This window comes from Eulemur rufifrons, chromosome 8 (genome assembly GCF_041146395.1).
Source record: "Eulemur rufifrons isolate Redbay chromosome 8, OSU_ERuf_1, whole genome shotgun sequence".
Taxonomy (NCBI): domain Eukaryota; kingdom Metazoa; phylum Chordata; class Mammalia; order Primates; family Lemuridae; genus Eulemur; species Eulemur rufifrons.
In genome coordinates, this window is record NC_090990.1 from 86,436,313 (window position 1) to 86,462,540 (window position 26,228).

Here is a 26,228-nt window from a genome sequence, read left to right on the forward strand (position 1 = left end):
ACATGATTCTGTAACTATGTAAGTAAATGAATGAATAAATAAATGAAAGAGAAGAGACAATTCTCCCCTGCAGAAGGATTCCAAGTAATTTATATAGACACTTTGCCCTCAAGGAGGCAATGCATAACTCTCTACTCCTTAAGTGAACTGCACATAGCAGCTTTCAAAGAATACAATATGGATGGAGGAAGAATAACTTTGTAGTGGAGAAACCTAATAAACACTGTCTCAGCCAAGTGAGTAAGGTCAACATCAATAGTGATAAGTCACAGTGATAGTATGTAGCCTTGACATGATGTGACGAAATGGCACTTTACTTCAGCAGTATTCCTCCCCAAAACAAACTACCCTAGTCTAATGATGAGAAAAAAATCAGACAAATCCCAATTGAGAGACATTCTACAAAATATCTGACCAGTAATCATCAAAACTGTCAAGGTCATCAAACATAAGGAAAGTCTGAGAAATCATCACAGCCAAAAGGAGCCTAAGGAGACATTATGACCAAATGTAACATCATATCCTGGATGGGATCCTAGAACAGGATGTTAGGTAAAAACTAAAGAAATCTGACTTTAGTTAACAACAATAATAATAATAATAATATGATGTATCAATAGTGATTCATCAATCATAACAAATAGGTAATATATTAAAGTAAGGTGTTAATAAAAGCTGAGTGTAAGATGTATAGGAACTCTCTGTATTACCTTGGTGATTTTTCTATAAATCTAAAACTGTTCTAAAAAATAAAGTCTATTAATAAAAAAGTAGTAAGTGCTATAGTTAAGAGAAAAAAGATGGTCGGCATAAAACAAAACTCAACTATCTGCTACCTATAAAGTAAACATCTAAAATATAAGGATATAGAAAGGGTGAAAGGAAAAAGAACAAAAAAAGATATATCAGGCAAAATCTAACCAAAAGGAAGCTGATGCAATTATTTTAAGATAAGAAAAGCCAAAATCCTTGCTAGAGATAAAAAAGATCACTACATAAAAACAAAAACTTCAGTTCATCCAAAAGATGTAATAATTTTAAATTATGTTTACCTTAGTAATAGGACTTCTAAATATTCAAACAAAAATTGACAGAACTCCAAGGAGAAATAGACAAATCCATAATCACAGTGAATCATTTTAATATTCCTCTCTCAGTAATTGATTGAACAAGCAGATAAAATAATCAGTCAGAATTAGAGTATTTGAACAACCTGATTGAAAAACTTGACTTAATGGACACGTATTACTGTCTTGACCAGAGTAGCATATGCATTTTGTTCAAAATCTACAGAATATTTTACAAAAATTGGCTATATGCTAAGCCATAAAGTCAACCTAAATAAATTTTAAAAGGCTGAAAAATGTAGATAAGGGTATTCTGAGCACAATTCAATTAAGTGAGAAATCAATGATAAAATGATAACTAGAAGAAATATCATTTAGTGGGCATTAAAAAACACTTCTAAATAATCCTTGGTTCAAAGAAGAAATGCTTATGCAAATTAGGAAGTATTTTTAACTGAGTGATAATAAAGAACACTACAAATCAAAGTGTGTGAGATGAAGCTAAAGCAGGAATTAAAGAGAATTTTATAACTAAAATGCCAACTTAAGTAAAAGAGAGGTCAATAAAATTTAACAATGCATAAAAATGATAATACATTATGGCAAAGTTGAGTTTATCTCAAGAATACAAGATTTTAATATAGAAAATTAAATTTATTTTAACATTACAAGATAAATGGAGGAAAATCATGTAATAATCTCAGTAGGTGCAGAAAATATGTCATCCATGACTTAATTTAATAAGGGTTATATGCAAAAAAAATCCAAAAAGTGAAAAACAAAAACAAAAACAAAGGGAGGGAGAGAGAAAAGAGAAAGCATCATTTATAATAGTAAAACTTTGAAAACTTTCTTTTTGAGATAAAAAATGAGACAAGTGTGCTTTCTCTCAGCAATTCTTTCAACATTGCTTTGGAAATTTTAACCAATAAAATAAAGGAAAAAAATATAAGTTTTAGAACAAAAGAAACATTTCATCATTCAAAAATATGATTTTTGTATGTAGAAAATTCTATAGAATCCAAGGATAAATGATTAGAATTAATGGTTTAGTAAGCTTGCTTGATAATATACAAAATTCATTTATGTTTCTATACATTATCAGCATACAGAAAATGAAATTTTTACAAAAGTGATCATTTATAAGATCACGTGAAGCCATGTTGGGAGATACGTTTCCATGAGTCTTTCAAACTCCTACATTTCTTTCTGGGTATGTCAAGAATGCAAGGCCCTGACAACTTTTCACATGGGTCATAGCTTAGGGTTGTTTTTGTAGTGAAAACTTTTGAAAGATGAGATAATGTCTTCCTCTGGGAAAAAAAGCAAACCTTCCTACTGCTTGCAATAGAATAATGGGTTTCCCAAACTCAGTGCTTCTCAGCCGTAAAGCAAACCCACTCTGTATAGCATCTACCTGAGTTCCTTCATGGGCCTTGGTTTGAGAAAAACCAATGCACATGCTGCTTGCTATGCCATGAGTAATAGTTTTCATGTGTGCAGGAGTCTAATGTCTTCTGCCAGCATTTGCAAAACAATAATAAGCCAATTTATTAGCTTATAAGTAGTATAAAATCAAATATCAGACCCCAAAAAGTAGCTGGCAGTGAATCTAATAAAAGATGTGCAAAACTTTTTAGATGAAAATTATAATCCTTTATTGAGAGACATTAAAGAAGATGCAGTAAGTTGAGAGATAGTCTGTGTTCATTAATTGGAGGACCCAACATTGTGAAGAGGCCTAATCTTCCAAACTGATTATGTAGCATTAGCGCATTTCCAATAAAAATTCCAACAGGGTTTTTTTTTTTGTTTTTTTTTTTTTTTTTGGTGAAACTTTACAAGCTGATTAGAGAATTTATTTGGAAATGCAGAGTCAAGAAGAGCCAAACTCTCTTGAAGAAAAAGAACAAGATGAAAGGTCTTGCTCTAGAGATATCAAAAATTATTATAAAACCATAATAATTGAGATGGTGTGGTACAGGGGCTGGGATTGACAGCTAGATCCACATTAAAAAGTTGACATTGCAGATCAATGGGCAAGGATGGACTTTTAAATAAATAGTAATGGGAAAATTTCCTATTCATATGGAAAGAAATGAAAATATATCCCTGTCTCACATCAGATATTGTGTTGAACTATATAGAATTGCCACTTTGTAGTTCAAAATCAGCCAAATACAGGTAATTTCATGTAATTCTAACTAATAAAAAATTCCAGGTAGATTAAAAACTAAAAGTAAAAGGTAAAACCATAAGGGTTCTGAAGATAACATGGGAGAATATATCCAGGTGCCAGGATCAGAAAACAAAACCGACATACTAACCATCAAGGAAAAGATAGATAAATTTGACTACATTGAAATAAAAAACTCTCTTTATTAAGGACATCATAAAGACAGTAGAAAGACAAGCAGAGTACAAGAAGATATTTTAAATGTGCATAACTGACTAATGCTTTCCATCTAGAATATATAAAAATAACTCTTAAAATCACTAAGAAAGTGACAACGAACCTAATAGAAAAATGGTTCGAGTTATGCAGATCTTCCAAATTTGACATATTTTATTACACAATTTCAAAAAATTACATTTTTTAACATCACCACTGGTCTCATCAGAAGAGTTCCTCAGTGTTGGGAAGCTGTCAAGCTTACCGTGGTACATACAAGTTTTTCAAAATTCTAATTTTCTCTTGAGAGCTCAAATTTTATCAAGATTGTTTTTCTTGAAGTGACAGTTTCACTTGGCTCATTTTCGAGGAAATGTCTGCCAAATACCCAAGTCTAAAAGACTTGGGTTTGTCTGTCAGTTGTTCTTTCAAGTAAAAATGGTTTTCTGTGAAAAAAGCAACTAGTTCAGCTGGTGACTCAAGCAATTACACGTGTTCTTTTCTGCAAGATGATCATTGTGCTCAGGTATGCTGCAGAAGCGCTCTAAGCATTCTTTCCATTAGTCATACAGAATCAAAAAGACATGTATTCAGGGTCAAGAAGTAATAAAATTAATAATTTTTACTTTTTCAGCAGGGACATTCTTAAGTGAAACTAGCATTTTTTTTTTTTTTCTGTGAGTAACGAATATAATTACTTGAGTACAATCTGTTGCCATTGCCTTGATTTGTGCTGAGGCCTCTGTAGCTTTGCCTAACATCAATGCAAATGTCAATGCAATGAAATATTTTCTCACTATTACTATGAAAATAGTTTGGATTTTGTGGATCCCCTGAAAAGGTCTCACAGGCCCCTGAGGGTCTGTGAACCTGTTTGACAACTGCTGCCCTTGGTAGGTGATTTTCCCAATGTCAACAACATGCCCATAATAAACACACCTAGACTTCGGGTGGTCATTATCTTTTTTTTCCGCCATAAGATCTCTCAGGACCATTCTGGCTGAGCTGGTAATCAGGACGTTTTGATGGGGTCTAGATGGTGGAGCTCTTTTGACATAACCCATGTGAGTACACAACTAACATGACTTTGGGGTTGGATGCAGTGAGCTCAAAGATGGAAAGAGGCTATGTTCAACGTTTCCTATTACTTTTTTCAAAGCTGGAAGTTAATGGGGTTGGGTTGTTTTGTTTTGTTTTTTAAACTGTGTCGAAATTTTCCTGCTCTAAATGTCGTAAACCTACTTATCGTATTTTATAGGTTAAGATGCTTTTAGTAATGTTAAATTAAACTAGGTTTGGCCTGAGGATGCCTTCATACTTTGAGTCCTTACAAAATGATCTGCAACCTAACTTAATGGGCAAACTGACAAGCCCTAACTTGGGACAAATAGCTGAGTCTCAGCCAATCACAGCAGCCGAGCTTCCATCAATCACAGGTGGCCAACTTATCAGACCAGGTTCCAATAAGGTAAATTCCAAGCTGTAACCAGTAAAGCTGTTCCTGCACCTCACTTCTGTTTTCTGTCCGTAAATGCTGCCCGCCCACGTTGTGGAGCAAAGCTCTCTGCTCGTTCTGAGGGTTGCCCAGTTAGCAAGTCGTTCTGTGCTCAGTTAAACTTTGTTAAATTTAATTTGTCTAAAGTTTTTCTTTAACAGTATCATGTAACAGAAAACCCAGCTAAAACTGGCTTAAACAAAAAAGGGGATGTGTTCATAACTCCAGGTCCAATTTGAGTCAGCAACTTAAAAATGTAATCAGACCCATTTTCTTTCAGTGGCTCTGTTTAGCCTCGTGTGGTGTCAGCTTCTAAGTCCGGGTTTTTCATGGAGGGAAAATGGATGCACTAGTTCTAAGAGTTTTGTCCATACACCACAAAATGCAGAGGGAGCAAGAGTTTCATTCCTTGAAGCCAACAAAAAAACATTTGTTATAACATTCTTGGGCAGAACTGGGACATGTGTTCACCCCTGAACTGCTAACCGCAGTCCAGAATGGGATTGTGATGGTTAACGTGGGCCTGAACACCCGTGCCCTACTCCTAGAGCAGTGATTTTCAAGGGGGAATGACTTTGCCTCCAGAGGACATTTTTGGTTGTAACAACTTTGGGGAGAAAAGTGTGCTACTGGTATCTAGTGGGTAGGAGATGATGCTAAATATCCCACAATGCCATAATGCACAGGACAGCCAATACCCCCAGCCCCCAATCAAGAATTATCTGGCTCAGAATGTCAATAGTGCCAAGACTGAGAAACTGCGTAAAGAAAGTATTTAAATATGAGAATGAAATTGGGGAATTTAGCAAGAGAAAAGGGAATGGATGTTGGGAAGGCAAATATTATGTCTATTGTACATGTATTTTCCCACTTCTGGTCCGTTGGAAACCCTTCTCCATGGAAAACTGAGTATCTTCCATTTGGCCTCAATTCCCACTCAGGAAATTGGGAATAATTTTTTCTTTTCATTAGGAACATGAAGGGATTCAAATGTTGTTGATAGCCTTTGAGAACTTTACATTAAAATTAAATAACTATGAGAGTATTTGAAGTGAAAGTAAAAGAAAATTCTATCTTAGGCAGACACTTAGAAAGTTTTCACAATCAAAATGAAGTCACTTGTGTTAAAAAACAAAAACAAACTTTGATAAATAGAGCTTGGGAAGGCCATGAAGGGAGGGTCTCACTCATAAATGACTGATAACAAAAACTATCACAAAAGACTGTAAAAACCACAACCTGCACAAGCACCATCACAATCTTACACAAAAAAAATTCTTCTGTGAGGACATCTGCTCAGCAACTTCCTATCCAACCCTGGGCTGGTGCCAATCTTGTTATTAATTCTTATAGCCAAGGATAATGATCTCAAAACAGTTATGTAATCCCCCTCATTGTTCCTTTAAAGACCTTTGTCTCCCTTTACCTTCCTGAATACACCATAGTTTACTCTGGCATGTGTATTCTTATTGCAATGCCTTATTCCTGAATAAATACAATTTTCTTTTAGAGAGGCTCTCTGTTTGTTATTTAGGTTGATATAAATGGTGTCCAGAAGTGGAGCCTGAAGCAAGATCACTTTCGGGAGGAACTGGAGATTCTTGGAACTGGTGTGCAGTCCTCACTCAAGCCCTTTGTGCTCCCTGCTTCCATGGCTGACTTTTCTGCTCAGGTGAGTCTGCTCTCAGGCTGTGCCTCCTTGTTTTTGGTAGAGGCTTTTTCACTTTATCTGGGATTTGGTTTGTATATAAAGCTACCTTAAATAAAGGAGTTTGTATCCCTCTTGGAACCATGGAAGTTTTTTGTTTGTTTGTTTTTGGTTTTTGTTTGCTTTTTTTTGGCAAGCCCTTTTTGGTATAGAGACAAGCGTCTTTCTGGTTTGAGTAATCTGGTTTTTACAGGATTTACATTCTGTCTAATTTAATCTGCTTTGTTTAATCTGTACACCTGGGTTAAATTCTTTGTGAACACACTGATTTTGGTTTCACACATATTTGATTATATGTGTCTGTAAATTATTTGCCTCTTTTTTTCTTGCTGGCTTCTGAACATCTTTAGAGAGCAAAAATTAATCTAAGTGATGGGCACAATATGGCTAATTATTAATAAAAGCCACTAAGATAGTCATCACCATCTAAAACACTGGTCCAAACTCCTCATATTTCCTGACAGGATTTATAGGGTTTTCTTTACTCTTGAGAGATTAATAAGAAATGGAGTGAGATTCTCAAAATTCTAGGGCATGCCAAGTTTTCTGCAACTCCAGTGGACTATATGGCTTTTCTCACGCACATCATGGAGATTATTCAAAGTCCTCAAACCTGTTTTTCTTAAGGCTGAATTAGAAATGGCAACTATGGAGTTAATATGTAGAGCTGTCTAAGTTCTTTCTCTCTCTTTATTTATTTTTTCTGCCAACTTTAAATCTGCTGCTTTTTCTGCTGGTGCTGTAACAATCTCACCGCTTATGGCCTTTCAAATGAGATTTTTAAAAAAGTCTTAAAGGGCTTTCAAATTAATGGCTTTGCAAATTACAACAGCTCCATGGCAACCAACAATGTAGACATCTTTTTGGAAATGTAAATTTAAGCGTGCCTAACAATTTCATAGGGTGATGGAACAGTTAATTGAAGGATTAATATTCCAAAAGAAGAAGAACTAAATACATGTTTATAAAAGTTAGGGTCTCAGATCAAACAGGTCAAAATCTTGAGCTCAGAGCAATAATACAAGGTATCTCTGTCCAGCATTAAGATTGCTTAATCTTCCACCAAACAACAACAAAAACTCAAAAAACAAAACTGCAAATAGCTTTTTAAAAATGCTTCCTAGCCCACATTGACTAGTCAAGCAAACCATACCAGCAAACAAAACATAGATTTGTTACTGATTGAAGGCTACTAGTGTTATGGACCAGAGCGAGAAAGTCAACCAGAAAGACTGATTGAAATTTAGTGAGTCTTTATTTTTATTTATTTATTTATTTTTATTTTATTTCAGCTTATTATGGGGGCACAAAAGTTCAGGTTATGTATATTGCCCAAGCCCCGCCTATCCCCCTGAGTCAGAGCTTCAAGCGCGTCCATTCCCCAGACAGTGCACATCGCACTCATCATGTAGTTATACCCCCATCCCCTCCCCTCACCCCCCACCTCTGTCTGATACGCAATTGGTGTTGTTCCCAAATGTGCACTTAGGTGATGATCAGGGAAACCAATTTGTTGGTGAGTACATGCGGTGCTTATTTTTCCATTCTTGGGACCTTCACTTAGTAGAATGGGTTTCAACTCTATCCAGGAGAACAAAAGAGATTCTATATCACTGCTATTTCTTATAGCTGAGTAATACTCCATGGTATATATATGCCACATTTTACTAATCCACTCATGAATTGATGGGCATTTGGGTTGTTTCCACATCTTTGCAATTGTGAAATGTGCTGCTATAAACATTTGGGTGCAGGTATCTTTGTCATAGAATGTCTTTTGTTCTTTTGAGTAGATGCCCAATAATGGGATTGCTGGATCGAACGGTAGGTCTACTTGAATCTGTTTAAGGTATCTCCATATTGCTTTCCACAGGGGTTGCACTAGTTTACAGTCCCACCAGCAGTGTATGAGTGTTCCTGTGTCTCCGCATCCACGCCAACATGTATTGTTTTGGGACTTTTTGATAAAGGCCATTCTCACTGGAGTTAGGTGATATCTCATTGTGGTTTTGATTTGCATTTCCCTGATGATTAGAGATGTTGAACACTTTTTCATATATTTATTAGCCATTCTTATATCTTCTTTTGAAAAATTTCTATTCATGTCCTTTGCCCACTTTTTGATAGGGTTGTTTGATTTTTTCTTACTGATTTTCCTGAGTTCTAAATAGATTCTTGTTATCAGTCCTTTATCTGATGTGTAGCATGAGAAAATTTTTTCCCATTCTGTAGGTTGTCTGTTTGCTCTGGTGACTGTTTCTTTGGCTGTGCAGAAGCTTTTTAATTTGATCAGGTCCCATTTATTTATTTTTGTTGTTGCTGTGATTGTCTTAGGGGTCTTCCTCATAAATTCTTTGCCTAGGCCAATGTCTGTAAGAGTCTTTCCTACATTTTCTTCTAGAATTCTAATCGTTTCACACCTAAGGTTTAAGTCTGTTATCCACCGTGATTTGATTTTTGTGAGAGGTGAAAGTTGTGGGTCCTGTTTCAGTCTTCTACATGTGGCTATCCAGTTTTCCCAGCACCATTTATTGAATAAGGATTCTTTTTCCCAGAGTATGTTTTTGTCTGCTTTATCAAAGATTAGATGGTTATATGAAGATGGTTTTATATTTGGATTTTCTGTTTTGTTCCACTGGTCTGTGTCCCTGCACTTGTGCCAGTACCAAGCGGTTTTAATAACCACAGCCTTGTAGTATAGTTTGAAGTCTGGCAAATTAATACCTCCCATTTTGTTTTTATTGCTTAAAATTGCTTTTGCTAAACAGGGTCTTCTCTGGTTCCATACAAAGCATAAAATTATTTTTTCTATATCTGTGAAAAACGATGTTGACCAAGTGGGCTTCATCCCAGAGATGCAGGGATGGTTTAACATACACAAATCTACAAATGTAATTCACCACATAAATAGAAGCAAAAATAAAGACCATACAATCCTCTCAATAGATGCAGAGCTTTTTTTTTTTTTGTCAAAAAAAGCATTTGACAAAATTCAACACCCTTTTATGATAAGAACACTTAACAAAATAGCATAGACGGGGCCTATCTAAAAATGATACAAGGCATATATGACAAACCCACAGCCAACATCATACTGAATGGGGAAAAACTGAAAGCATTCCCCCTTAGAACTGGAACCAGACAAGGCTGCCCACTGTCCCCATTACTTTTCAACATAGTATTGGAAGTCCTTGCGAGAGCTATCAGGCAACAGAGCAGAATCAAGTGTGTCCAAATGGGGACAGAAGAGATTAAACTCTCACTCTTTGCTGATGATATGATATTATATCTAGAAAACCCCAAGGATTTAACCAAGAGACTCCTGGAATTGATCAATGAATTCAGTAAAGTCTCAGGATACAAAATCAATACACACAAATCAGAGACATCCATATATGCCAATAACAGTCAAACGGAGAATCAAATTAAGGACTCAATGCCCTTCAAAAGAGCAACAAAGAAAATAAAATACCTAGGAATATATTTAACTAAGGAGGTAAAGAACCTCTATAGGGAGAACTACAAAACACTGAGGAAGGAAATCGCAGAACATGTAAATAGGTAGAAAACCACACCATGCTCGTGGATTGGAAGAATTAATATTGTTAAAATGTCTATACTACCCAAAGTGATCTACAGATTCAGTAAAATCCCTATTAAATTAGTGAGTCTTTATTAGCTGGCCAGCGGCACACTTTCTGGCAGAGAATCCCACCGAGCTTGGAGTATGGCCCTGAGCACAGGTTTTGTGACAACTTATATACCCTTCACCATTACACCATATGGAACATTAAACATATACACCTTGGGACATCTTAGGCAACACTTTTCAGCTTTAAGGTTATGAGATCATCTAAAGACCCTCCGGTCTTATCTGATTAACTATTTTAAACAATCGAGTAAAAAGCAAGCAGCTTTACAGAAGCAGATAGCATCAGTTAGAACAAAGTACAATTTCCTACAACCTAAATAAGCATTGTAAAATTTAACTTCATATAGCTGGGCAGTATTTGTTAAATCACTCCCCCTTCCCTTGGACCTAGGACCTGCCTTAGGTCACTTTGATTATTCACCCATTGTACTATGCTAGCAGATAATCATCAACACAGTCAATAATCAGGAGACCTTCTTTCTTCTCTCTGCATCTGGGGTGGACTCTGGCCTTCCGCCTAACTAGAGAGACCAGAATTTACGTCTGCTTATCACACTAGGAGATTTTGTTTTTCTCATATAATTCAGCTAGTCCTAGCTAAAATGTAAACATTTGAATATTTAACTCTAAACTCATTTGAAACTGGAAAAAAAAGATATAAAGAGATTTTTTTTTTTGAGACAGAATCTCTCTCTGTTGCCTGGGCTTGAGTGCCGTGGCATCAGCCTAGCTCACAGCAACCTCAAACTCCTGGGCTTAAGGGATCCTACTGCCTCAGCCTCCCAAGTAGCTGGGACTACAGGCATGTGCCATCATGCCCGGCTAATTTTTTCTATATATAGTTTTTTAGTTGGCCAGATAATTTCTTTTTCTTTTTTTTTTTTTTTTTTGAGACAGAGTCTCACTCTGTTGCCCAGGCTAGAGTGAGTGCCGTGGAGTCAGCCTAGCTCACAGCAACCTCAAACTCCTGAGCTCAAGCGATCCTCCTGTCTCAGCCTCCCGAGTAGCTGGGACTACAGGCATGCACCACCATGCCCGGCTAATTTTTTCTATATATATTTTTAGCTGTCCATACAATTTCTTTCTATTTTTAGTAGAGATGGGGTCTCGCTCTTGCTCAGGCTGGTCTCGAACTCCTGACCTCGAGCTATCCACCCTCCTCGGCCTCCCAGAGTGCTAGGATTACAGGTGTGAGCCACCATGCCCGGCCTAAAGAGATTTTTAAAAATCAAAAATTAAGGTGCAATAGAAAGTGCTTTACCCAAAATTTTGGTTCACAGTCCTCATAATATTACTTATTGAAGCAAATAAAATTTAGCCATGTAAACAGGACCTATTTTGTCAAAAATATAATTTGGATATAACTGTCCCTTTATAAACTGGTGAGTTTGTCTTACTATGCTTTTCTGTCTTATGATTCAAATTTCAAAATTAAAGCTAGGGAATCTGCTTCTGTCTCTGTATTTGTGTTTTTTATGTGTTTTTATGTTGTGTATTGTGTGTATTTTTCTACCAAAATATATGAAAAGGCTCTGATTAATAAATTTAAAAGAAAAAAAGTATTTTATCAAAAATATAGCAACTAACTCAAATGTTTTTAGTTATGTGACTTAAGTAAATCTTTGATAAATAAGCTAATTTTAAATTTGTTGATAAAAATAAAAGTGTCTTCAGAATTCTCAGCATACATTTTTGCCTAGGTTTACTGGTCAGACAGGATTGTATTTGTCTCTGCTAGATGTGTTTTAAAGTGTCAGGGTTTGACACAAAGATTATAAAACTATAAAGCTGGCCTAAAAATAGAGTGATTTTGTTTGTGTAACTCTTTGATAAATAAAACCAATTTAATATTGTTGGTTTAATGAAAACAGCTGTATCCTCTGAGTTATCAGCAAAATCCCCAGATATTTAACTTTAATGTTCTTTCTTAGGTGAACACTTGATATTCACAGGCTATAAAAACAGTTAGTGTGAACTAAAATAAAATCTTAAACCCTCAGAAATACCCTAAAGATGAGTTGCAGGCCATGAGAATAGAGGTCAAACACACCCCCCTACCCCTACCCCTTTCTTGGAGATGTCCTTAGTAACTCATTAACAGGCCTAAGGCTATGCAAGACAAAGCTTAAACCACATAGATTGTGCCCTGTCACTTGTCTCTGATCAACAGACATCCTTAAGTTAAAACATGCCAAGCCTTTAGACGAAGCATCATTTCTTTAACTAATTACAAATCAAAGAATATTTAAACCCACCTATAACCCATAAGCCCCTGCTTTGAGACGTACAGCCTTTTCAGGCCAAATCAATATACGCCCACTGCCTACTGACTCAGGGTCCTCTGTGTAATGCCTGTCTCCATGAATGTGTAAAACCAGGCACGTTTTCTCAGGACCTATTGAGTTCATGCGCTACCAGCTAGTCACACACATTTGGCTCAGAATAAACCTCTTGAAATTATTTTACAGAGTTTAGGTATTTTTCCATTAACAACAGGGAAATAACTTGAAATGATGACTAATATCTAATCTCAGTTTTCATAACTAATATCCAATATCTCAGTTTTTATAAGTAATCTATGTAAATTATTTAAATTAGGTAAATATAAATGGGTAAATGTTTATAAATGAACTTTTCATGTAATTTAAGGTCTTAATTGTATATTAAATTAAGTGATAGGTACTCACTATATGTCTAAGTTATTTTCAAATTAGATAAAATACTATGTGGCAGACAGTCAAAATTTCTTGCTAGTTAAGTGTTCACTAGAAATTAAGGTTACTAAGAGTTAAAAATTCTAATTAGTATACCAAAAAGTAAGATATGCTTTCAATGCGAGAAATTATAAGAAAGTCATAAAATATATTATTTATTGATAGAAAAGAATAATTTTGTGTAAATTTAGAGGTTATTAAAGGTTGTTTCTAAAAGTAAATTTAGAAAGAAAATAGAAACAAGATAGAAAGGAACCAGTAAAGAAGAATGAGAGAGATGTAAAGAAAGTTATAGGTATGAAGATGTATTTCTTTTTTTTTTTTTTTTGAGGTTGCAGTGAGCTATGATAACGCCACAGCACTCTACCCAGGGTGATACAGTGAGATCCTGTCTCAAAAAAAAAAAAAAAAAAAAAGCCAAGAAACCCCAACAACAACAACAACAACAACAACAACAATTTATGGTACACTGCATATTTCATAAGGAAAAAAAAAAAGCAATCTAAAGATTATTTCCCCCAAACTCCACCATTACTTTAATTCCACATTCTGTATCCTTGCTTAGAACCTCATCCTTTGTTCTGCCACTGTGAATCAATTCTCCATGTTCCTTTTCATAACCAACCCATCCATTTGTCCACTAAATCTGAAAATCTCTTTTCTACTCAGTAACCTACCTCCCATTATTCTCTCTCACATGCATCTGAAAATTTCCCGCAGCAACATGCAAATGTACTGTATTTCGTGGACATTTCTTTTTTTTTAATGTGAGCATATTTATTATGAAGATGTATTTTTGGTAAGGAAGGTTAAAAGAAAAAGAATAATTTTGTATGAGGAACAATCTTGTGTATTAAATTTTTGTCCTAAAGTAAAAGGGTTATTTAAGAAAGAGAAAGCTAAGACAAAGCAAAAGGCTTACGCATGTTATCAAAGGTCTGAGTATGTCATGATAAGATTTGTGAAGGATGAATTTATGAAAGAAATTTTGTGTGTGATCAAGTTTGCTATAATTAGAAGGGAATTATGTCTTTCTAAAGATTGAGCTTTGATATTAAAAATATACTGATGTAAAACTAAAAAAAATTTTGTTCTCTGTCAAAACAATGAGGTGTTTTTTTTTCCAAGTGGTGATCTGCTCTTAGTAAAGACAGGTTTTTACTAAAACAGGTTTTGATTATTAATGCTGAAATCTGTTTCTTTAAATTTTCAATTATCTCCTGAACTGCATTTTTTTCCTGCTTTATAGTTTCTGGTTCTGCCACATTTCTTCCTAAGACCCATTCAGTTTCCCTAATTTCAGGTTAAAAATGCTGTCTTATTTATTTGGAAGGGTAATTTAATTTCCCAAGGTAAAGTTTTCCTCTTGAAGCTTCTCAGAAGTTCAACTTTACCTGTATCTCACTGCACATGATTTGCAGGTCACACAACATTGCATTCTGCTCTCCTTTCTCCCCTTGAGAAGTTCTGGGATGGTAAGTCTCTCCATCAACATCTTGGCAGCTTCTGTAACTTTTTTCTCTGATTCTAACTCTGCTATGTGACCTGACAGCAAATATTTGTCTGGAAGGCCTACAAAAGCAGTTTTCCTTGAGTATAACTTGATTCTGTGCTCTTCGCTTTTCTTGATGTGTCTGAATTGTTCCATGTAACCAGGAAACTTCCCATGCTCTTACTAAGAGCTATGTATCTCCCTGCTCAATGTACTAGTTTTTCTGTTTATATTCCTCTATAATATGGTGTACATTCATAACCTAAGACATACTCTTCCTGTGTCTGATTAAATTCAAGTATTAATACCTTTTCTTTGGGTTTGACTTCCAGGTTCCCCATAAGGAAAAGCAATCACACTACAGGAAGTTTTACTTTACCTTTTTGGAAACTGCCTTGGACAAATATTTTGCATTTTATCAAGATAATTTCAAGTCATCTTTACCAGGTTTTTGATTACTTGTCAAAACTCAACTTTGAAAACGTTAAGGTTTTTTACATCTATGTAACTTTCTGTATATCTTTTGAAACCTTTTGATTATCACTCTGGTTAAATGAGTGACTATTATTTCCACAGTGACCTGTGATCTTATTTTGATCAAGTGTTTTAAACCTTTTGACATCTTTGACAGGCTTCTCCAATATTAAAATTCTAAATTCAGTCTCTTTAACCTAACATTGACTTTGAGATTTTTTTGGTTGGGTCCCTGCAGAGCCTCAAAGGATGTATCTCTCATCTTGTAGAGATATGAAATGATTAGGCTTATTTGGTAAATTATATGGGAAGCATAGTCAAATGATAAGTGATACTAGCTCTTTCAGTTACATTTATGGGTATGTTATTGATATAAATGTTCTAAAATTATATAAAATTCTTAAAAATCTAATATGTCATTGGTCATAATTCTGATTATTATGTTATATGCCACAAATTTTTTCTTGTCAATTCCTGATTATAATGAACTTCCATCAGATTTTTAACCATGGCTATTTTAAGTCTCTGTCATCCATACTTATTGTTTTAACTTTTCTGTAAATAACTGATGGGTTCATGAAACTGCTAATCAAGATCAAGCAGAATAAAAGTTGACTACATGAGATTGAATAACTGATGAAATTAAAGTTATCATGACTTTTACTTGAAATATTAGTTCTTTATTTAAATGTTTTGTTTTCCAGATTTAAGGAAATTTTTCTCTTCTAAGCTATCTATAACTTACAGCAATTTGGTAAAGTATACTTTTGTGAACAAAGGTGGAATCATTAGCTTTTCCTCTTTACTTAATTACTCCAAAATTCAGAAACTATCCATTAATATTCTTATTTTCTGTTTGCAGTATGGTTATTTGCATGAATTCAATAAGAATCTTCTCTCTTTAGAACAGGACACAGTTGGAAACATTGGCTATATTACCAAGGATTTGACTGAAATATTATATTTGAGAATATGTATAGAATGCCTAACTTCAGGAGTTTTCAGCCTTACATAGAGTACATAAAAATTATCACTTCCTAATAGGCTCAAGAACCTTATAACTGTAGTTAAAATCTAAAGTCTACCTTGGTTTGGCTTCCTAGCCTCAGGAGGTTCTTAAATCTGAGATTCCTGTGTGATCAACATAGAAAAAGTTATGTTTTTAAAAGAAAAACTATAATGCACCTGTTATTAGATTATAGCCCTGTGTATTGTTTTCAAATTCTTGTTATCTACCTGAACACTAGACCAAATCCTAGATTCTTCTAGGTTCCTTTCTAAAACACAATTACTAAAAATGGGAAATATTCTGTTCCCAAAGCCCTATAAGATGAAACTAGATAAATTTTAAGGGCCATGTCTTGTGTCTGATGTGTGAGTCACAAAAATTCACCAAACTGCCCAATGCCATAAACAGAGACACTCAAATTGCAAACTAGGACAAGAAGTTGATGGCTTCATGCTGTAGACAGCTTTTCCAAAGATGTTGGAATAAAACTTCATATTTTAATGAGCCTCTTACCTTTCTTAAGGCCTACCTTTTTCATTTGGCAGAATAACGGCCATCTGATTTATTCAATTGGTTGCCTTTAAGTCTAGGTTCATGGCTTAAAATGATTATGCAAACTGAGATTGTCATATCACTATTAATTTTACTTTGTGTTTTTGCTTTTTAAACTATGTACTGGTTACTTGTTAAATTTTTACAGAAGTGCAACTCCTAATAGAATGTTGGCCTAGCACTTTGAGATGATGGCAAATGCCCATGAAACAGGCAAAATTGAGTTTAACAAGACTCCAGGTAGACTTAGCCTGAGAGCCCACTCCCTCAAACCTTCCTTGTTGCTCCAATATGGCTAAAAGTATTTGAAATTGGCTCCTAGCTGCCAGTCACTGCCTCCAACATGAGACCAGACCGGCCACCCAGGACAGGTCCATCCAATACCTAAGGATAATCAACACCTAACTACAGGATGACTGATCAGTGATGCTTTTGGAGAAAGATCTTGATCAAAAGGGGAAATGTGAATGTTGTCAGAATTAAAATTGAGTTACTTGTGTTTAAAAAAAATCCTGACAAATAGAGCTGGGGAAGGTTATGAAGAAATGATTCTCATGTGTAAATGACTGATAACAAAGGCTATCAAAAAGTCTCTGCAAAAACCCCAACCTTGCACAAAGGCCTTTGCAACTTTACACAAAAAACACTTTTGTGAGGACATCTGTCCAGCAACTGCCTGTCCAACTTGGACTGGTGCCACCCTTATTACTGATCCTTGCAGCCAAGGATAATTATCTCAAAACAATTAGGTGAGTCTCCTCAGTTTTCCTTTAAAGCTTTTGCCTCCCTTTACCTCTCTGAATGTGCACATAGTTTACTATGGCATGTGTATTCCTGCTGGAATGCCTATTCCCAAATAAGTATTATTTTCTTTTAGAGAGCTTCTTTTTGTTTGTAATGTAGGTCAACAACACAAAGGTATTATGGTTTACCTGAATTAGTAGATAGTCTGTGATTTCCTATCTTCCAGTTCCCTAGCTGGCTGTTGTGACCAAGCCAACTGTATACTTATAAAGCCTTCCAAACAGTTTTCTCAAACTGTTATACACCCTGAAATAAAATGCCTAAAAGATTTATAGAGACTGCCTCTCAGACAAAAAGGAGAGAAATCAGACTGTTGGAAATATCCTCAGAATCCATCTCATCCTCAATACATGTGTATTATTTCTTCCATTTCGATTTGACTACTTACAGAAAGAAGAGGCAGGGATATGAAATGTCTTCTCCTTTTGTAATCTGACTTCTTTTAGGGTCTCCTTGAACACAGACCTCCTATATTACTCTAGGAGATTGACCCACTCTGGTCAGGTTTTCATAGCATCACCACCAACCCTCCAAACTGTCTCTGTCAAGGTCACTAATAAGCTTGTCATCTTACTCTTCTCTTGGCAGTTTATTCAACACAGTTGATCCCTCTCTCTTCCTTGAATGCTTTCTTTACTTGGATTTTAGGACGCTACACTCTCCTGGGTTTTCCTCTTTGCTCAGTACCTTCTCCTTTTCAGGCTTCTTTTTTCCTCACCCTCCTGATGTTGGAATGCCCCACCTATTAATTGTAATTCCCAGGCAACCATGAAGAAAATAGCTCAAAAATATAGTAAAAGAAATGACAAGTGAATTAAAATGCAACACTAGAAAATATTTTTAAAAATGAGATTATATAAGACATACTATATGTCTCATTTAATATAAGACATATTATATGTCTCATTTAATATAAGACATACAATATTATGTCTAATATCTAATATTTAAAAAAAGACATAGAAAAAATCAAAATGGCATAGGTAAATCCTACCTTATCAGTAATTATATTAAATATAAAGAGATTAAGTGCTCTAAACAAAGAGTAGAAATTGATGGAATGGATAAAAAACATGAAAGAACTATGCTGCCTACAAGAGACATTTTAGATTCACAGATAAAAATAGGCTGAAAGTAAAAGTAAAAGCATGAGCAAAGCTATACCATGTAAACAGTAATCTCTCAAAAAAGAGCTGAATTGTCTGTATTAATATCAGAAAAAATAGGCTTTAAGATAAAAAAAGTGAGGGATAAAGAAAGATATAAAGAATTATGATAAACAAAGATATAATGATAAAAGTGTTAATATATCAAGAAAATATTAATAGAACAATTATAAATATATATGCACCTAACAAACAGAGCCCAAAATACAGCAAAAACTAATAGAATTAAAGGAAAAACTAGACAGTACAACAAACATAATTATGCAATTCAATACCCTATTTTCAATAATGAATAGAACACCCAGAAAGAATTTCACGAAGGACGTAGAAGACGTGAAAACATTATAAATCAACTAGACCTAGTAGACATGTATATAAAATTACATCCCATACCAGCAGAATACTCATTTATCTCAAATACACATGAAACATTCTCCAGGATAGACCATATGTTAAGCCATAGAACAAGTATTAATAAATTTAAAAGAATTTAAGTCTTACAAAATGTATTCTCTGTCTATAATTGAAATCGATAACAGAAGGAAATTTGGGAAATTCACAAATTCATGGGAATTAAACAACATACTCCTAAATAACCAATAGTTTAAGGAAGTAATCAGAAGGGGAATTAGGAAGTACTTTGAATTGAGTGAAAATAAAAACACCACATACCAGAACTTATAAAATGCAGCTAAAACAGTGTGTAGAGGGAAATTAATAGCTGTAAATACTATACTAAACAATAAGAAATATTTCAAATCAGTAACTTAAACATTGCCTTCATAAAGTAGAAAAAGAGAAGCAAATAAAACTCAAAGCCACCAGAAGGAAGAAAATAATAAAGACCAGAGCAGAAATAAATGAAATATGGAATAGAAAAACAATACAGAAAACCAATTAAAATTTCTTCTTTAAAAAGATTAGCAATATTGACAAACTTTTAGCCAGACTGATGGAAAAAATAGAGAAGACTCAAAGTACTAAAATCAAGAATGAAAGAGGGGACCTTACTACTGATCTGACAGAAACAAAAAAAATTATAGGGCAATATCACCAAAAACTCTATGCCGAAAAGTTTAATAGCCTAAATAAAATAGAGAAATTCCTAGAAACACACAAACTACTGAAATTATCTAAAAAAGCAATAGAAAATCTGGGTAGTTGTATAACAAGTAATGAAATTGAATTAGTAATCAAAAACCTTCCTACAGAGAAAATACCAGGCCCCTAGAGTCACTGGTGAATTCTACCAAATGTTTAAAGAAGATTTAACCTCAATTCTTCTCAAATTCTTCCAAAATACAAAGAAAAAGAAACACTTTCCAACTAATTCTATGAGACTAGTATTACTCTGATACCAAAATTTAAAAAAGACATCACAAGCAAAGTAAATTACAGACCAATGTCCCTTATGAATATAGACACAAAAATCTCAAAAACAAAACAAAACAAAACAAAACCACCACCACCACAACAACAACAACAAAAAACAAACAAACAAAAAAAAAAAAAACAAGCAAAGTGAATCCTGCAACATATAAAAAAGGGTTAAATACCAGGACCAAATGGGATTTATCCCATGAATGCAGAGTTGGTTCAACATACTTTGAAAATCCATCAGTATAACACGTTATATTAATAGGATAAAGGGTAAAACCACATAATCATCTCAATAGTTGCAAAAAAAGCATTGACAAAATCCAACACCAAAAGTACAAGCAACCAAGGTAAAAAAGATAAACTGAACTTCATCAAAATTAAAGACTTTTGTGTTTCAAAGGACAGTATCAAGAAAGTGAAAAGACAACCCATAAAATGAGAAAATGTTTGCAAATAATATATGTTATAAAAGATTAGTATGAAGAAAATATAAAGAACTTACAACACAACAAAAAGATAACACAATTAAAAATGGGCAAAGGGTTCAATAGGTATTTCTCCAAAGAAGATAAAGTGCCCAGTAATCTCACGAAAAGATACTCAACATCGTTAGTCATTAAAGAAATGTAAATTTCCACAAGGAGATACCACTTTACGCCAACTAGCATGGCTATTACAAAAAAGACAGGCCAACAAAAAGAGTTGGTGAGTATGTGGAGAAATTGGAACCCTCATACATTGCTGGTGGTACAAAATGGTGCAACTGCTTTGGAAATACAGTTAGCTCTACAGTAAGCATAGAGCTACTATATGATTTAGCAATTCCATTCCTAGGTATATTTCTAAGACAAAACCCCCCCAAAAACAAACAAACAAACAAAAAAAACCCCATATCTCTACACAAAAATACGTGTACACAAATGTTTGTAGAAGCATTATTCATTATAGCCAAAAATAGAAACAACTTGTATGTCCATCAGTTTATGAGTGGATAAACAAAATTTGTTATAGCTATTCAGTGGAATACTAACCAGTCATAAAAAAGAATGAAGTACTAACACATGCTACAATATGGATGAACATTGAAAACATTATACTAAGTGAAAGAAATCAGACACAAAAGACCACATGATGTATAATTCCATTTATACAAAATGTCCAGAATGGGCAAATTCACAAAGACATAAAGCAGATTTGTGATTGCCAGGGGCTAGAGGAAGGGAAAATTGGGAAAGATTGTTAATGGGCATGGGGTTCCTTTTTGGGGTGATAAATTGTTCTGAAATTAGATAGTAGTGATTGTTATGCAACTTTGTAAATGTATTAAAACCCACTGAAATGTATATTTTTAAAAGGTGAATCTTATTGGTATACGAATTATATTTCAGTTAGAAAACCCCCTCATTTAAAAAGAGTCAGAAATTGGGGAAATGTGTAGTCATTCTTGACCTTTAACATCACACATCCAATTCACTAGGAAATCCTGCCAGGTATACTTCCAAAAACACACCAATTCTTACCACCTCCATTGCTACTTCCCTGGTCCAAGCAACCATTATCTCTTCCTCAGTTATTGTACTAGCCTTCCCACTGGACTTCCTGCTTCCTTCCATACTTGCCCCTACTCTATTCTTATCACAGCAGCTAGTGTGGTGAGGTCATTTTTCTGCTTGAAAATCTCTCATGTCTTTCCACTTTAATCAGAGTAAAAGCCAAAGTTGTTGTTATGGTCCACAGGCTCTAGAGCTATACAGTCCAGCGTATAGCCATTAATCACATGTAGTTATTGAGCGCTTGAAATGGAACCTCAGCAAATGAGGAAATTTTACTCATGTTTGGAACAAGTTATGTATAGGAATCTACTTTTCTAACTGCGAATTTGATGTAGTTTTAGACTTAGAAATCGAAGTACAGGTTGTATTGGTTTGCTGGGACTGCCATAATGAAGTACCACAGCCTGGGTGGCCAACACAGGGATTTGCTTTCTGCTGATTCTGGAGCGTGAAAGTCTGAGAACAAGGTTGGCAAGGTTGATTTCTTCTGAGGCCCCTTTCTTTGGCTTGCAGATGGCCATCTTCTTCTGGCGTCTTCACATGACCTTCCCTCTATGTGTGTCTGTGTCCTTCTCTCCTCCTTTTACAGGGACACCAGTCATATTGGATTAGGTCAATATGACCTCATTTTACCTTTTATTGCTTTTAAAGCCAGGCAGATTTAGCAGCAGAGAATTGTATACCATCTCATTTTACCTTTAAGGCCCCTATCTCAAATACAGTTACGTTCTGAGGTGCTAGGGGGTTAGGACTTCAACATACGAATTTTGGGAGAACATAATTTAATCCATAACATGGGTTAAATATGTCTGATAAAAATTGAGTATCCAAATTGAGATGTGCTGTAATTCTAAAATACATAACAGAATTTGAAGATACAATGACGAAAAAAAATCTAAAACATCATTTTTTTTTTAAAGACAGGATCTTGCTACATTGTCCAGGCTGGCCTCAAACTCCTTGGCTCAAGCAATCTTGCTACCTCAACCTCTCAAGTAGCTGGGACCACAGGTGCATGTAATATATCTTTTTCATAATTTCTTTTATATTGGTTACATGTTAAAAAATAGTATTTTAGATATCTTGACAAATAGAATATATTATTAAATAAATTTTACCTGCTCCTTTTTTTAATGTGGCCACTAGAAAGTTTAAAATTATACCCATAGCTCACATTCTATTTCTATTTTATTGGCCTCCCATTACCCAGCTGATTCCGTTTTCTGCTACTCTCCCCCAGTCTGTCTGTTCCAGTTTCACTGGTGCACCTAGAACTCTGAGCTAGCTTCACATCAAGGTTTGTGCACCTGCTCTTCTTTCTGCCTGGAACACTTGAGCTCCAGATATCCCCATGGTGATAGTGGTTAGCCTCAGAAGATAAATAAATGAGCAGGGGGGTGTTTTAGTCTGCTAGGGCTGCTATAACAAAATACCGTAGACGGGGTGGCTCAAACAACAGAAATTGTTTGCCCCCTACCTTCCCCATAGGACATTATTCAAATGTCACCTTATTGAGACCTTCTCCAGCCATATACACGCGCGCGCGCACACACACACACACACACACACACACAGACACCATGAGGCAACGGGTGGAGTAGTTCTTTAGGAGGTGCTCTCAGGAAGCATAATGATGTCATAAGGGAAGTGAAAAAGGGAAGGAATGAAAGCCGTAAGAGGTGTCACAGCTGTGGGCACAAGGAGACCCTCTGAGAAACTAGGTAGGCCATATCTCAGAATGTTCTTGCTCAGGAACAAGGAAGCTGGAGTCTAGCCATCATTTTTCTCTAATTATTTGAGGATTGCTCCTAGAGCCATTCATTCCTTAACATTTCCATAGAAAAACATTGAAGCTTCAGGTAAAATGCCATTGGCATGAATGGGAACTGTCCTCCAAAGCTGCAGGGGATCTTGGGGGAGAGCTAATAGTCTGTGTTACACCCATGCTATGGACTGAATGGTGTCCCCCTCAAATTCATATGTTGAAATCCTAACCCCCAATGTGACTGTATTTAGAGATTGGGCCTTTAAGGAGATAATTAAGGTTAAATCATAAGAGTGGAGCCCTGATTCAACAGAATTAGTGCCTTATAAGAAGAGACACAGAGAGCTTGCTCTCTTTCTCCATGTGCACAGAGAAAAGGCCATGAGAGCACACATCAAGAAGGTGGCTGTCTGCAAGCCAGGAAGAAAGAACTCACCAGGAACTGCATTTTCTGGTGTCTTGATTTGGGCTTCCAGCCTCCAGAATAGGGAGAAAACAAATTTCTGTTGTTTGAGCCACCCTGTCTAGGGTATTTTGTTACAGCAGCCCTAGCAGACTAAAACACCCCCTTGCTTATTTATTTATCTTCTGAGGCTAATCACCATCTCACCTACTGTATCTTGTATCAATTTATCTCATTTGTTGATTTTCTCCATCTACTATTATATAGCTTCCATGAGGGCAGATACTTTTGTCTCTTTTGTTCTTTGTGATTTCACCAGTGCATAGAACAATGCCTGGAACACACTGAGTGCTCAATACGTATTTGTTGAGTATAAATGAATGAATCCATGTCTGTAGCTTCAATTGCTATCAGTATCCTATCGATATAACATGTTAAAAACCACCTACATAATTTGTGGGACCTGGTGCAAAATAAAAATGTGAGGTCCCTTGGTCAAAAATTTCAAGATGGTTACAACAAAGTGCTAAACCAAACAGAGGATCCCTCTAAGCATGAAGCCCTTTGTGACTGTATCGGTCACAAGCCCATGAAGCTGGTTCTGTATGTGATCCCCAAATACTCTAGCTCAGGCCTCTCCTTTTAACTTCATCCTGTACAGCGCAGCTGCCATCCTCTCATGCTTGGATATCTGAAGGCCTCTCCAGCTGACATTCCAAGTGGAGTTCCTGCCTTCGCTCCCACCTAGTGTCTCCCGCTTTGTTGTGTGGCCACCACCCATCCAGTCATGCTGCTAGAATCCCACAGTCCATCCTTATGACCGCATCGTCCCTCACCCACATGTTTGAGTTCTGTCAGTTTGCCCCCTAAACATCTCCCGAATATATGTACCTCCCCAACTGTACTAAAATCACCTAAAACCACCTGTGTCCAAGTTATCCTAATTCCCCATCTGAACCCCTCCCAACTTTTCCCTGAAACCTTGCGCATCCGCTCACTATTTCTGCGACAGCTACAGCCACCTCTTTCCAATGCAGACGTGATCATCTCCCTCTCCTGCTCAGGGTGCTCGCATGGCTCCCACCACTCTTACGACAGGTTACCATTTGCTGGTGGCTTTCAGGGTCCTGTCTGAATAGGCCCTGCCCTGCCTCCCAGCTGCATCTCTGTGACCCATCCCCGCCAGCCGCTGTGGTTTTCTACCAGTTCCCCACACAGTGCTGACAGGCAGAAGGTGCTCATGAGTCTTCATGGAATGAGTGAGTGGGTGAGTGAGGCATGGACGAGTGAGTGAAGGTGGGAACAAACACTGTAGCCCAGGAGCACTTAGGTGGCACAGTCGAGAAGCTGCCATGAAGGACGTGGTCTTCCTTTTGGCCCTGCCAGAGCTCTCTTTGGCAGCAGGACATGCGTGAGGAGGCGCTCTCTTGCTTTTAGTGTTTGAACATCATGCCTCAGTGGGAAGCTGCAGCAGAGAGGCTGCAGTGGCCCAGGACACCTGTCACAGCCCGCATGACACCACCAGAGTGAAAACTACTGACTCGATAAGCTCCACATTTATCTCTGCCACCTGGGTGCAGCAAGAGCGAATGTGAACGTGATAGTTTCTGTTCCTATTCTTTTTATAGGTCAGGACCTGGGGTGGGTGAATGGCTCTGAAGGTGGCTATGAGCTCCTTTATAGCACCAGACAGAATCAGGGCTGGGGGTGGCAAGCTGCTCCCTCAAGCTCAGGCCACTGGAGTGGGGACAGGAGAGAGGTGAGTGCCCGGCTCCTACCTCACCCTCTCTGGTGTGGGCAGTGGACCTACCCCGAGAGCCCACGCTTCTGTCAGTGGGAAGTTTTTGGTCCGTTCTGAGGGGCAGAAACAGACACTCGTTCCTATGTGGGGCTTCCGTGCAAAGCTCGAGGGCAAGGCTGGGCTGAGACACGTGGGCATCTAGCACAAGTGCCTTTCCAGATGAATGTTCTTTGCTTCACATTCATGTAGAAGTGGGGCTAGGGCTCTAGGCCCTGTGTAGGGGAAATGCCAGGGAAGGGCTGATGGCAGTGATCTGCTTCTCTGTCCCTTGGGCCTCAGACACTGCAGTCAACACAAAAGAAACCCACAGATCCTTAGAAGCCACTCAGAGGCCCCTTCCCGAAAGCTCTCTACTGAAGCACACCCTTTGCAGGCCAACGCTGCAACCCAGCAGGCCTCTCACCCAGAGGTGTGGTCTCCTGGGAGGAGTTTTGATGAATACAGGGTCTCGCGGTGAGGAGCCCTTAACCCATACACCTGAAAGACTGCTATGAAGTCCCTCTGTGATGGCTGCTGGGTGCCTGCTGGGGTCTCTCTGGTCCAGACTCCAGTCCTGGGGTAGCCTGGGGGTGGAGGAATGGACTGGAGCCTGACTGTCCTGAGAGAGCATGTGGCTCTGAGGCACAGCCTGGCCCTGTGGGGCTGGCCTCAGACGTGGGTGCCCTGTGCCAGCCCTGAGCCCTCTGTTCCCCTCCCTCACCCTGCCACCTTCCTGCTCTATCAGCTACCCTCTAGAGCAAGTTGGTGCTCTTACTTTTCCCAGAGCATTTTGTTAAGGCAATAAGTTGCTTTGGGGAACCA